The sequence below is a fragment of the Eufriesea mexicana genome, unplaced genomic scaffold, assembly GCF_001483705.2.
Source record: "Eufriesea mexicana isolate 0111107269 unplaced genomic scaffold, ASM148370v2 scaffold6108, whole genome shotgun sequence".
In the NCBI taxonomy this organism is placed as follows: Eukaryota; Metazoa; Arthropoda; class Insecta; order Hymenoptera; family Apidae; genus Eufriesea; species Eufriesea mexicana.
In genome coordinates, this window is record NW_016914007.1 from 98,781 (window position 1) to 113,732 (window position 14,952).

The following is a 14,952-nucleotide window of genomic DNA, read 5'->3' on the forward strand; positions in this document are numbered from 1 at the left end:
ATGGAAATTTTGTTTTTGTGGAGAGTGGAAGAAGGGTTGATTCAAATTTACACGAAGAAATATTGTTTTCATTCTCCTATCTGCATTCTTGGTACCCCTATATCGAGGAACTACTTTTAATCTAAACGAGGTGTAGACTATGAAACCATGTTATCTATAGTTATTTTTATGGCAGATAGTGTCTTGAATTAATTGCGAATATTTATCCTAGAGCTTGTAGCTAATATGATGCGAATTTGATCGAAGATTCATTGTTTCCATCCTCCTACCTGAATTCTTGGTGTCCCTATATCGAGAAATTAATTTCAGTTGAAATAAGATGTAAACTATAAAATCGTATTGTCTATAGTTATTTCTATAACAGATAGCGTCTTAAATTAAATGCGAATATTTATCCTAGAGCTTGTAGCTAATCGAATAAACGAGTAGAAGGAACGAAGCCATAATTCTGAAATCTAAATCACACGTACATCGTGGCAAGCTGAGCAAGCGAGCAAACGTTTCGTGCATCACTGTCGATAGTCATCCGTCACATCCGGGTGGTTTTTCTGCCAGCAAACTCTTGCTTTCGTCATATCTCTGTAAGTGACATGCATGTCCGTAAAGTTACTTTACTACGTATCCGCTTAAATATTTCGAACCAAGGCCAGTGCTCGATCAAAGCTGTAAAACTGTGTCATGGATGTGCCTTGGTATCTCGAGCGTTTTCGCTCTTTTTTCATCTCCATTTCGAAACTTTCCACCCAGGGGTATGACTTTCACGTTCCCTAGGAAACAGTGACGCACAAATTTTCCTCCTTCTTATTCCTTTCAGTTCCTCTATCTTGTTATTCTGATAACCTCCGTCTAATACGGTTCCAGTTTCGTTAACTTTTATTCTACGATCCTTCAACATCCTCTCATGGTCCGAAACGAAGAAATAGATAATTATTCTAACCAAAAATCGCAGCATAATACAAAAACTAATGTTAGTTTAGATTCTAGGATGATCCAATTCCATTTAATTTTACTCAACACATCAACGAAGTAGAAAGAGTTATTTGATGAATTTGTCCAAACACAGTCGGGATTTGGAAGAAGCCAAATTTAGGAGTGAAACGAAATTTAATTACCAAGATCCTCTTCAACTCTTTGGGGCACGCTGGGATTAATAGTGTCTCACCTTTTTGATACATCGTAATGCATGGTGGGACGTTTTTAGTCCCACGTCGAAATATTGCAATAGCTGCATATGCATAGGTCTTATTCACGTAAGGCAGTTAGTAATGCCTTCAACAAATGTTACAATAAATTTTGCTTCATTTAAAACGCAATAAAATTGCTATGCAACATGAGTCTATTTTATTATCCGAAATCCTGTGCCGCAAAGAGTTAAAATCGACAAGTCTCGTAAGACTCCCCACAGATTCACAATTTATGTCAGACACGGTGATGTTCAAAGAGCATTACGCCCATCCCGACCCATCGAGTCAATCAGACTTTCCCAGTTGATAAAATTCGAATCTTGCAAAGCTATCATAAATCCACGAAACATCAATTACTACGATAACTAAATGGATATCAATTGAAAGCAACACCCTGGCCCATCTGTCCGACGAAACGTCTAAAGGAAGACGCTGATGCCTAATGTCTAATACCTCGACACGTCTCGAACCTCTCCAAACTTTCCACCTGGTCTCCCGTCTTGATCTCCACCGCGGGATCTGTTGTCCACTGCCGACGCAGCGGATGTCGTGCAGGGCCGTGGTTCTCGTGGCGGTGGAACCGCGCGGCAAGGATCCACCTATGATCGTGGTGCGCCGTTTTCTAACCAAGAAGCGGCTGTTGGGACACGTCACCCTCGCAGACGGAGACACGTCCGGCAGCGGCGCGGCGACTTTTCATATCCTTCGACCGTGAATTTCCCTTGGAAACGATCGCCGCGAGCGAGCTCCGTACACGCGGCGGGGTCGCGGCTTCTGCGCGCGGCTCGATCTTGCGGAAAAATTGTTAGAAAGTGGTGAAAAAAAATGTTAGGTCAAATGACAGACGAAGGGTGCCGGGAGGAAGAGAAATTTAGACAAAGGATGGCGCGGCTCGCGGCTCAACCGGCTGACGTTCGTCGATCCACGATCGGGCGATCGATCGATCCTCGGGGCGAAGCAGTGTTCAGGCTGTGCTTGGCCGGGCATTCGCGGTATTTCAGAGGCGATCGAACCGGCCATCGAGCGGCGCGATATCGCAGCGAAACGCGAATCGATCTATCGCGGAGGTACGAAGGAAAAATTTGTCGCTCGTCGAGAGTCGAACCGTTGTGGGGTAAAGCGTTATCGGATTTTGTTTCGCGCTTCGGCTCAGCAACCGGCTTTTTTCTTCGAGCACCGTGCTCTTGACTTTCCGGGTGGTACCACGGCGCTGCGTTTGGTTAGTTGACCCTTTCCTTTTTTCGAATGAACGGCGAATTTATTCTGATTTTCATCCCCTTTGTTGGTCGCTTTTACGCTACCCTTGGATGTCACGTACGCGTGATTTCTTGCTGCCAACGATCTCCAACACGTGTTTACAGTGTGATCAGCGACGTGATGGAGTGTAGTAGAACTGAGACGCGTGTTTAGAGCATAAGGAGATACGAGTAGTCAAATTGCATCGACCATGTTAGATATAATCCTTTTCATTTGTAATTAGTCTTTCAGCTAGATCAGATATTGTGCATTTAATAATTTAAATATCTAAATGACACGTGTGAGGAAGGACGAGAATTTATACACCGATTGCTTATCAGATTGTGGCTATAACAGTGATGTAACGTCAGATACGTCAGATACATGAAGACAGCGGGAATGATATCATCGTTTTAGGTTGGTCATATTACCGAGTTACTCTGATAGCGAGATAATAGTGACAACGTTAGTGAAGTGAAGTCTACATGCAATGCAACGAAGAAACACAGTCTTACAGCATTTACGTCTTCCTTCTACAAAATACCCCATTCACGTCAAAATATGTTTCGAAAGGTACATGATATCGTCACTTCACTGTATATTGAAGTACCTATTATACTACACCTAGTATCTACTAATCCTATTATCGATAAATCCTTTTTTATTTTAGAGTTCTCAACAAGGACCCTACAGAGTCTTCCTTTCCTCATGTACAGGGAGTAGAAAAGTGTGCTTCAGTGCCGTTCTCATCACGCATAGTTCACGTGTAGTTGTATAGCTGTATATATACGTAGTACTGTTTTTCCAGTCAAAGAGACTAGCTTCAGATATTTTATTTCTACAGTCAACGAAAATATACTATTTTGTCGTGGAATTAACGTCGAGCTTTATTTCCATTATTCCACTCCGATTGTTATAGTCTGTGTATACTATATTTAGGTACACGTTACAGGTCGGTGGATGCATTGTTAATAAAAGTAAAAAGTTCAAGTGAAGCTAAAAATTCCCCGTACTCCGCGTAGTACGGAACGGAGTTGGACAAAAAGCTGGAGACATTTATTTTTCACGAAGGAATGAAGTAGTAACCGAATATTTGCGTTACAAGACAGATTTTTATTCATCGGCCTGTGAACGTTCCGTTTCCAGCACGTTACACCGCAAAACATGATACCCTACACTAAAATCGACACCAGTAAAAAGCGCAAAAAAGGAACAGGATATAGATCGACGGAATTCTATACACACAAATTACACTGTCCAACAAATTTCAAGTTTTTCCCTGATCTGTAATATCGATTAGATGATTGTTGCGGAGTATACTTTCTCGAATACGAAATTTCATATTCGAAAGTGCTCTATCACTCTCAGTTCACGAAGAATGTGAGTTTTTTTAATAAAAAGACACGAATTTTTACTAAAATATAGTATTACATAAAGAGTAAGAACGATAGGAAGTTCATTCTTGACTTACAAAAATAGGAAATAAAAATATTTTGACATGCATACGTATATCATGGAAATTTATCCTATTGAGATGAGAATGCAATTATAATTTATAAAAAATGTATGAATTATTGCACTTATTGTTAACAACAAACTAATATCATTAACAGCCAATTGTTCACAATGTAAATATATAACAAAAGTGAAAAAATTAACAAATTATTGGCTATATATACGGCACCCATACTCTCATATAATTTAATAATAAACCTTTTTGTTCAGATTCTGTTTATTCTTATTTCCAAATTTGGAAATAAATAGAATAGAATGAATGAACTTTGATGATAAATTACAATTATTCAAAAGCATAAATAATTATAATTATAATTATAACTCTGCCATAACTTTCAACATAAGAATGAACTTCCTAGCTTATTCAGTTTTCGCCTAATACTTCAGTTTAGCCAAAAATCGTGTCCTTTTAGAAAAACAAACTCTTCAAGAATTACCCAACGGATATTACAAATTAAAATGTTACTGTACGGTTTCAATACACTGCAAACCTCGCCGATCGTCCTTTATTTTCCTCTTACTTTGCTTTCACGTGTGCACGTCCCGTTTATCGAAGACGCGACGAAAGCTGGATACACCTCGTCGCACACGGAAAACGACCCCCTCGGCTGTAAGGATGGGTCAACCTCCATTCGACTATAGTCTTTTCGCTCCTTCCTAAACTCTCGTGCACTCCTGTGACGTCACTGGATCGTGTCAGTAGGTCAGAACCTGGATACGTGGTGTGCGCGGCTGTTTGTTCAATGTACTGGGTGCTCGCAAATTGCATTACCCGTCTGAAACTTGGTCGAATTGCGTACAACTGGGTCTGACGCGTTCCTTTCGGTGTTCGAGTGGTGACAGAGTCTCGGAGAAATTATCGAAACGCGGTAATTTAGCGTGGATCTACAGCTCGGAATATCTGGAAGCGTGAAGAATCTTCGTGAAAATTGCGAAATAGAAAATCGTTACTCCTCGAGAAAGTCAGTAGAACGTATCGAAGTTTGAAGAAACGGGAAAAAGATCGAGATCTTGGATGTAAAATTATAAATAAAGGGTGTTCTTAACTCTTTGTGGGTAAGGAGTATTTTTAACTTGCTCACTGGTGGATCGAAGCTACTTAAGAGAAGTGTAAGTCAAAAGATAAAGTACGTGGAATATGGAGTAAGTCATTGGAAGTTCTTTAAGTGAAGATATTAATAACGGTGATAAAAATAATAAAATTATTTTTCGTTGGAACATATGCTGCACTCTACTTAACTTTCAGGATGCAAAAGTATCACGTGGAAAGAATTTTCCATTGGATATGTTCGATTTTAAAAAGATTTATGCCACATTTTTGCCATATAAGTACGAGAAGAAAATTGTTAATAAATATGTAGATGAAAAGTCGTAAATTTATATTCGCTATAACAGAAGGGATTTGCTGAAAGAAAGGAAGGTAAATATTTTCATCGAATTATTCCTCGCTCGTTACGAGCGATATTCTTCTTCAACGTTGATTTAGCCATTGTGAGCGAAGCACACGTTGAACGAAACAATTGAGAGGTTTAAATTCGAGGGTGAACAGAATCTCGGTAGAGAATTGGCAGCGCAACGAAGTAGCTTGAATGATAGTAGACGTCGCGACGCTCGATTCAGTGAAATTTCATTCGAAGCAACGCTGCAATGGAGATATTGTTCTTGTATCATTTGACCATCCGGCAGTGACGCAAAGTGAATGCAACTGCGATAAAAAGAACAAGGGAAATAATATTTCGCTACGAGGGCGAACAGTCAAAACGGATTCGTCGGAAACAGAGTACCTGCAACGAAATAATTTCAGAATGAGGAAAGCTACACCTACAACAGACACGAAACCACTAAAAATTTAGCTCATTATACCTGGCAAGACGAATAATCTATCAGACTATTTAATTCAGATCAAATAATTCCAAACGAGACCACAAGATCAATTAATTCCAAGAAGAATTGACGATTAGATACAAATGTACATAGGGTTCCATAGAATCGGAGCCTAAGATGAAAACAATCAACATCCACAGTCACGCTCGTCAAGGATTGAAATCTCGTGGGACACAGAGCCTTAACGTGTCGAGTTTTACCGAGATAAATCCTGAGATCGTACGACCTCGTCATGGGACACCCGGAGACCATGATTCTTCACCCCAAACACCTTGAAGCGATGGATCTTATCGAGGAAGATCCTGACGCCGTAAACCGTGGTTGGAGATTCTCGCTACCGGGGACACCAAGGTCACGAGAGGGACTTTGAGATGATAGGACCGGTCTCGTGGACCTTGATTCGCCAGAAGATCCGGTTCAACCCAAAAGATTTGTATTCGCTGAGGGATTCTGGTCTACGTAGTGGTCCAAATCTGTCAAAGTGTCTTACATCGTCGGTAGATCGAGTACCACCTGAGGATCGGTGTCTGTCCAGGGGTCCGTGTCCTCGCAGGGGTCTACATTCACCCAAGTGTCCCTGGCCAGTCAGACATCCCTGGGGTCCCGGTTCCAAAGGTTGATTGTGAGTACCTGTTACAATAATACGATTGGTGATCTATGTTCTTTTTGAATCTGACATCTGTTGATCGCTATAGAATGTTACCTACACTGTCCTAGCTTACTCGTGTTTATCTGATTTTCCTCATTTTCTATTCTCAAGTCGCGTGTACCTATGGCTTACTCTCATACTTTCTGCATGCACTTTCAAGTTCGCGTTATCTCGAATTATCTGTCAGCTCGACGCAATCACTGTAGAATTCATATCAACGTGTTCCTTCAGATAATACATTTTCTTTCTCTGATTACCACACAGCTTTAATCCGTGTTATTCGCCTCCGCGGATGACGTTGATGTGGTATCATATTTATACTATAACATATCCCGTGCACACGTAGTTGCTGCCATTGTTTGCCACGAAGCCTGGTCTATTCCTTAGAAATCCCATTAATTGCGCATTGTCTGAACCGTGACTCGAACACGCAACTGTCTCTGCTCCATCCCGAGCCACTGAAGCTGACTATATCACGCTTTGCGTATCTGAAATTGACAATGATATCGTTAACCTTTATTCTTCGTGCCAACGTATCTTTATCCTGTTTTATGTTTGCGGAACCAGTTGTGTCGCGCCTTGGACGTACAATACCGTAAAATTTCGCAAGAAGGCAGGTTTCCGATATCACTTACGACACGGCACGCGTTTATTTTCTGCCATTTCTGAACGGAAACCCGTTTCCATCGGACACATCGCGTCGCGCGGTGGGGAAAATCCGAATTTGCAGTCGAAAAGCTGGCCAAGAGTCAATTTTTCAAGGATAAAACTACATTTCGCTACTATAGTATATTCGTTATGTACATTTCAATACAGCAAACGCTGCATGAAATTTTGGAATATAGTAATCAATTACTGAGGCATTGAATGCTCCTATACTTAACAAATTTTATCTTTTAAACATTTTCCCCATAAACTACATTTTATATTCATAACCTGAGCAATTCAACTTCTTAGTAATTTACTCGTGTAATTCTTATTCCAAGATATTATAAATTTTGTCGAAACTTAAATAAAGAATTATAAAAATAGGAAAAATAGTCGTGTTATTCCCTAGACTTCACTTAATTTCGAGTTGCATTATGTAAAGTAACATCTCGGGTGTAATATCCATTAATTAGAAATTAAGTAGTACCTACAGACTTATAGCTCGACGTAAATGGAGTCACTCGTGCTAGTTTCCACTTCAAATTAATTCTTTTTACCAGGTTCCGTTCAAAAATAATAAAAATGAGTATGAAAAGTCATATTGATGGAATAAATAACGACAAATTGTTAAAAAATAATTAAGAATTGTGACAAGAATTGTTACTAATTGCGACATGTCTGCTGTGTACCAGTCACCAATGTTATAAACCGTATTCGTCATCTTTTTCTGTCATACTTGTATGTATATGTCCTGTCGCAATCTATGTGCCAACACGTGTCACCAACCATTTGTAATCAATATACACGTATCGAATGTTTCAATAAAATATTCAAAAGAATTTGTTCAACCGTACCCTGCAACCAACAATACGCGTACGTGCACGGAAATTGATTCGAGATTTTCAAACGCGACCCGAGATTAAACCTGGAAGAAGCGTAAACTGGTTAAGAGCACGTGAACGCGTGGCGCTGATGTAATGCGCACGAAAAATTATATTCGTCCGATTAACCCCTTTTACGCGTCGCCCTCTCCGAACGCAGCGTTTTCTCCAAGATAAAGGTTAAAGTTTATCGAGTCTTTGCAACCTCGACAATTTACCGCGGTCATTAATTTCTTCCGCAACATTAGTCCCTTGTGCAAGACAAATTTTTCCATCGTCCGCGTATGCCGGTGTGTACCACGATCACGCTGGCGCGCCTTTGATCACCGCTTTTTCCGCTGCGTTTTCTGCGATAAAGTCGCCTGAAGATCTCTCACGGTGCGAGTCGCCCCGCTGACAGCACACGTTTCCACGATATCGCGTTTTCGAAGGCTGCCCGAGGTGAACGAGATAAACAGCAAATCACGCGCAGATCGCTCGTAAATTATTCCGAATCGCCAGGGACCCTTATTTTTCTCCCTTTATCTCATTCTCCGTCCTCCCTCTCTCTCTCTCTCTCTTTGACAAAATTGAAACCGATAAAATTGAAAGCAGAATTCTCCGAGAAGAACGACCTGTCGAAGATCGTTTTATGGAATTTCAAATCCCGGCGATTAATTTTGTTGCAGTGTACCTGTTAATCTCCCATGTTTGTATCGTCGATAAGTTAGGAATCCGTGCTCTTAGGTGAAGATACATGTATATACATAGATATTTGACATCTAGTACAAGTTGTATTAGTCATCGGTTGGAATGACGAATTTTCTCTGTGAGATAAAGTGAAATCTAAAGCAAAATCACAATTTCTGTCTAATAACAGATTTGCCGAGTGAAATTAGAGGGACGATATCGGTAACAGGGAGTGAATTCGATGCTCGAGTTCAGTGGTCAGGCTACGATTCCGCTATCGATATTTATGTCTCGATCGAAAGTAATTAAGCGACGTTGAGATCGCTTTATCGAAAGTATGCATCTAGACGTGCAACAAATGTTGATCATTTTTCACCTTACTCGCCGGCTTATGCGTTCTCGCAGGAATTTCATTGTGTTCGATCGGAGTGTGGAACCGGTCGGGCTGCCGAACGAAAGGGGAAAAAAAATGGCCGGCGAAAGAAAATACGCGCAAACGATGATTAATGGTCGAACATTCGATGACACGATAACGAAGCTTATCGCTCGATCTTCGCACGGGCGAAAGATCGGCATGCAGATCGAGAAGTCGATCTTTCGGCCTTGCCACGTGTTCCTTTAACATCGTCGTGCGGTGCAGATTTCATTCGTCCCGAGAACCGATTCCCGAGTTAACGACGTTGTTACTCCGGGCAACCAATATGGCGGCTTTTACGAGGAAACCGCAGGCGAGAGTATCGTTGCATCGCTGTATTGTTTTTCTGGAGGAAGTACGAACGTGTGAGATTGTCTGAAACCGAGTACCTGTAACAGATCATTTATGTCTGTTGTGGATAATACGTTTCAAATTTGGAATGTTATTATTAATAGGAATGAGTTTCTCTTGCAAGGAACTCGAGATAGTTTTGAAAATTTTGAACTACACTTTCGTCGAGTTTTGGATTTTTTGACACCTCGGTTTTTAAAATGAAATATATTTCTTCCTTAAAATAAAGCACTTCGAGTTTCGAAACCTCACGAAGCTCCTAAAAATTAAATTATAATTTAGTTCGAATTGTCTACCTTCCATTTTTACATTTTAATCGTCAGTGCATAAGTAAACTGAGACACGAAGCAGTCATATGTTAAGCACACATTTGGATTGAAATTTTGAATATGAATGAAATTTCACAGCCTACACCAATTTTCGCTATTAACCGTCTGAAAAGTGAATCACGAAATATCTCGCGATCCATTTGTAACACTTCAAGGTGTCAACGTAGTCATAATTCAGATAAATATCAGCAACGCTCAAGCACATAAAGACTTTCTCTCCATTCAATCGCGGTACCATTTTGTCGGTTTCCTTTGCCACGACATAATAAGCTTGCATTTCCATTCACATCACCCAGTTCTCCCATACAACGATCTCAGTTCCACGTTCCAAATATTCGAAACCCCTAAGAAACATTCGTACCCGCCGATTACCGCCGAGCAAATCATCGAAATCATTTATTATCGCTCCTACTAAACGCCAGCGAATTCGATGCAAGGCAGCGAAATTCGCTGGCTCGAAAATTATAATGACACGAGAGGAAACCTGCTGCCACGAGGAGCGAACGGGCATCGATGATTGCATCTTACCAGGAAGTCGATTTGCATTGCAGATCCACGGAAAAGGGAGTTCGAGGGGTACGGCTGATCGGCGTGGTCAAAATGGGTACGGGATGAAAATGTTGGCCGCGGAATGGAAATGTCGCGGGGTATTATACCGTCACGGTGATTTATCGTCGGTATCCACTGCCGCGTTTTGTGTCTCGTGCTCGTAATGGCCAATAACGCGACGATGATGCGCGCAATTATCTCGCCCCGTCCTCCGAGCACCGCTTCCGAAGACAAGCCACCGGGGGCCAGGAGCAAAAAGGCGGTCAGACCTCGCTGCGGTCGCAGCACCACTGACCTTGGTACCGACTACGTCGCACAACCATCCTCTGCAGAAATTGCGCCGGGATCCCTTTCGCGTGTGCACCTTCGGATCCCAAATGCCCGGCTAAATTGCGCGCCGGTCATCGATGCTTCTTGCGCCGCAGGCCAATCGCCGCGATGTCGAGGGTACGCGAGGATACGCAAGAAGCGAATTACACCGAGCTGTATTGCCTGTTTTCACTCGACTTGTCTTACTTTTCGCAACGTTCTGCCCTTCGCCGAAATTTAGGAAGATGTTCTCGAAAGTGATTTCGAGCTAAATCGATGGTGGAAAATTTTTTCGTGGATAGAGTATCGGTAAGATTGAGGATCCTCTATTTTCGGTCAACCGGAAAGCTTGTGATAACTGCGTGAGAATTTATTAGAAATAATTTCTAGAATTTCTATAGAATTTCTGTAGACATAAATTTTGCTCAGACTTTTGTCAATTGTCCCAGCATCCTTATTCAGGCGTTTATACTTGTGTGGCTGAAGAGGAATTGACACTAGCTAGATTCCTAGACGAAGTGAAATAACTAGGAATTATTTACGCAACAAAGGAAACATACGCCTGTATCCCCGGATAATGCGAATTATTTACTGTCATCGATCCACAGAGGATACCGTCGTTGTGTCTGCTCCACGTGTACTTTCCTACAGCTTCCAATTGTAAATACCTGCGAAGGTTCTCGCGCAGCGATGTTACCACGAGCCGAGTTGTATAACAGGTTGCCTGTATCGATAATTGCGAGATTTTTCGCGGAACTTTGAGCAACGTTTATCTTGCAGAGTCACAGGGAGCTGATATCGTAACAGCTTTAACGACTTTATTTGACCTCTAGGCCCGCCAATAAGGATAAAACTCAGAGAGCAACTTAAACAAGATTGACTTAATAGGTTTACAATTAAGAAAGTTCCAACTCGTCTGAAAACTTCTTGACCTAATACCTCCGAGAACACATTATCCGTGAAACGATATTAAAAAGCCTCGTCCTATCCAACCGCTAACCCGAACCTTCCTGCTCTGCATCGATCAACCGCATCCGGGGAAGAAAGCCCGATATTAAACAACCCGTGATTTTTCAGCCGACACGTCGAATCGACCAAGAATACCACGAATACTCGGGGAAATTGCGAAATTTCATATATCACGTTCTCGCACGTAGCTCGCCGTTCGAAAGGCTGTTCGCACGGTTCGTTGGACACGAATTTTCGACGAGCAACATTCCGATCGTTATACGCGGTCAACGTTGCACCGACATTGAACCAGTGCAATGCTGCAATGCAGGTGGACCAGCCGGTGCAGCTGGAAGATGCGTAGGCAGTTGGAGGCTGGAGCCACTGTCTACCGCAAATCTCTCGCGGCTCCCGCAGATGTTATCTCCACCGCAAGATATCCGGCGATTCTGTCTCCCTTTAAGAGTGCGAGCCAGCTCGCAAGAAATCATCTCGCTCACATGGAATAGGAGGAGACGAAGAAGAAGAGGCGGACAGGGCCGAGTGTCACCGGGACGACCGGGGCTACAGGGAGACCTAGGGACCAGAAAGAGACGGGGAACGTTTTGCAACCCTTTTGTTCCGTGAATGCCGGATGCCGGGCGTCGGAATATTTTTCGGACGGTGAATAATTCATCGTGACAAATGGAACGGGTGCACGGCCCGTCCACTGCCATCGTTTTGCTCGCGTTTCTAATCCGCTTTTTGTAACGTATCAATTCGAGCATTATACCAGGGGGGTCTGGCTTGGATTTCAACGCGAGCTGGTGGTAGGTTGTTAGGCGGGTTATTTGGCAATGGTTCTTTAACAGGTGAAGGCTTATTTTGCTCCGGTCCTGGGACCTTCTTCGTTCGTAATTTAAGTCCCGATTAATTCTCGTTTTGGAAATTCGAGATTCTTTTTGTCCCGGTGTATCTCCGGGCGGATCAATTTTTAATACACCTTTTTCTGGTATTAAATCATTCGGCGATTTTGTATCGTGATTTTTGGCAATAATTCATAGACGTCGTAGGTGTAATAATTATCGAAGCATCGCGTGGGGATTATTTTAATCCGAAATCGATAAATCTTACTTAATATTCGTTTTCATAAAGATACTATTTGTTTCGAGTTTATAAAACATCGAAAACCTTCATCTTAAATTTTCTTTAATTTCGGTTGAAAATTCGTAAATTGGATTTATGGAGGTTCGTGTGATGGTAGAAAATTCCATAATAGGGGAAATTGAAATTGAAGTCGGGAGTTCAATGGTGGAACCGATTACTGAAAGGACGATCATGATTTAAGGCAGTTTCGAGCAGTTTGTCTCTAATCTCCGATTTCAATTTCCCTGAGAGACAGGTCGGTGTGCAACACTGCGGGCTAATTTAAATCGAGTTCGCGGGAAAAGTTTGATCGATGAAGTAAAAGTTTGACTGCGATCAGGCAATGGAAGTGTCTAGAAGCAACGATTTAACTGTCTGCATTGAACAAACTGTTCTTCCGCCAATGATTCATAGCTCTTGTCAAAACTTTAACAACGAGAATATTATCGTAAAGGCTTTCGAAAAAACGAAGGGACCAAATCATACTCGTCGAGGTCTTCGATTTTTGATCATGATGATTTCATGCTTCTGTGTGTCTTTATAAGAACCTCAATGTCACATCACAATATTTTTCCAATGTATAAATCACCGTTTTTATACCTGTCTCCATATATTATGGTATTACGGCGAGAGTGCATAATTAATTAATAAATTCTGGGCATTGAACGGAGATAAACATGTTTTTACGAGTGCCCACTCGAAAGGAATGCATCTCGAATATCTCGAGTCCTTCATTGATGAGGAACTCATTTATAACAACGCCAAATAAATTTTTACTATATGGACAATTTTGGGAAATGTAAATTATATTTGATAAGATAAGATAAGATAAAGATAGTCAAAATTACAGGCAAACTATATATAAACCGTGTACATATTGTATGTAATGCATTGTATAATTCATATATACGTGCTAGAGATCATGAGAGTGACCTAAACGATATTGCATGCTTCCTGTTGGAATGTTAAACGTTTCGCAATTTATATGTATTGCAAATTAACAAAGTTAACCTGACGTTTCACCTTTTTACTGTTTTGTCAAAAATAGACGTGTTCTATTATATTCTGAACGAGGATGCAACACGAAATAGGCGCAAAATCACTTCCTTCTGACTTATAATTGAACTACCTTCGTGACTACCGACACGCATACACAGGGTGAACCAGAAATAGCGATACCACTAGGATCCGAGTGTTTCTATGTAGATATAAGAAGATAATGAAGAATGACGAAATTTTAACGAGGAGAAAATATAATTTCGAGGAAAAATACATTCGAAAATCAGTGGTGCACCTAATAGTATCACCAATTTTATTATATACAATATATTGTATATACACACACACGGTGTTTTTAAAAGAAAATTTAAAACATATAAGTCCGAAAAATATTACTCGCGAGATTATACAGAGTCCAGGGTGCGCCACATTCACGAGGAACGCGTGAAAATACCTAAAACCATAAACCAAGTGGAAGAAAATAAAGCAAGTGAACCGACGAGCACCAAACGAGACGTAGAACCTGTACCTCTTGAACCCTGCACGGGTGCGCGATCTCAGAAGCAGGTAGAAAAGGCCAACAGGTAAGAGATCGGCAGACAGACAATGGCTCAGCGTGCTCGACATTAAATCACTGGTAATTACGAGCAGCGCCACGGGCATTGTCTCCTACGCGCGGCGCATTATCAGGCATCTATTCATTACCGCGACGTAATTGCGCGTGTAAACGCGGTGCCATGAGTGCGCGCGACGGCCTTACTTTCAGTTCCCTTATTATCCGGATGCAAAATCGACCAGGTTGACACGTCGGTGGCACGGTGTCGGCCAGGCCCGCGCGTTTCCTCGCCACCATAATTCCACGGGAACGCGTGACTCACGACCTAGATTTCTTCCCGGGAGAAGCCATGACACCTTTTGCACACGCGGGTCTAACGTTTATTGCTCGTAAATAGAGAAACTCCTAGCCGAGTTCTCGGGGATCTCGAGATCGATGGCGTTGCGCAGCGAGATGGACAGATAGGGATGAAGGCAGAGAGACGAAGAGAGAGAGAAGGCGAAGGCAATAACGTGAAACTGAACCGATGCGCAGATGAGTTTCAAGCTGGGCAAGGTTTAGGCGAGTTAGCCTCGACGCGGTGTCGATTGCACGCGATGCAGCAGTTCCGCGCGAATTCCTCGAACAAAGGAAGATAGGTATTCGATTTGAAAGCTCGGCATGGTCTTTTTTGTACCGGCTTTTTCCCTCTGTCCAATGTTTCGC

The 14,952-nt window shown here is 41.9% G+C and overlaps 1 protein-coding gene across 3 annotated transcripts in view; it reads right to left on the reverse strand.

The window, feature by feature from the left end:
* LOC108552288 (uncharacterized) overlaps nucleotides 1-14,952 on the reverse strand; it is a 47,225-nt gene that overhangs the window by 7,411 nt on the left and 24,862 nt on the right. Inside the window, exons 3-4 of one of the 3 annotated variants that reach the window (XR_001890545.1) lie at nucleotides 6,527-6,956; nucleotides 6,319-6,449 (exon numbers count right to left, since the gene is read on the reverse strand). The exons of 1 other annotated variant lie outside the window; for it this stretch is intronic. The gene's annotated coding sequence lies outside the window, so the exon portion shown is untranslated. Of the gene's footprint in view, nucleotides 1-6,019; nucleotides 6,076-6,318; nucleotides 6,450-6,526; nucleotides 6,957-14,952 lie in introns of those variants that run through there. One more of the 3 variants, XM_017906753.1, reaches the window with a different exon arrangement.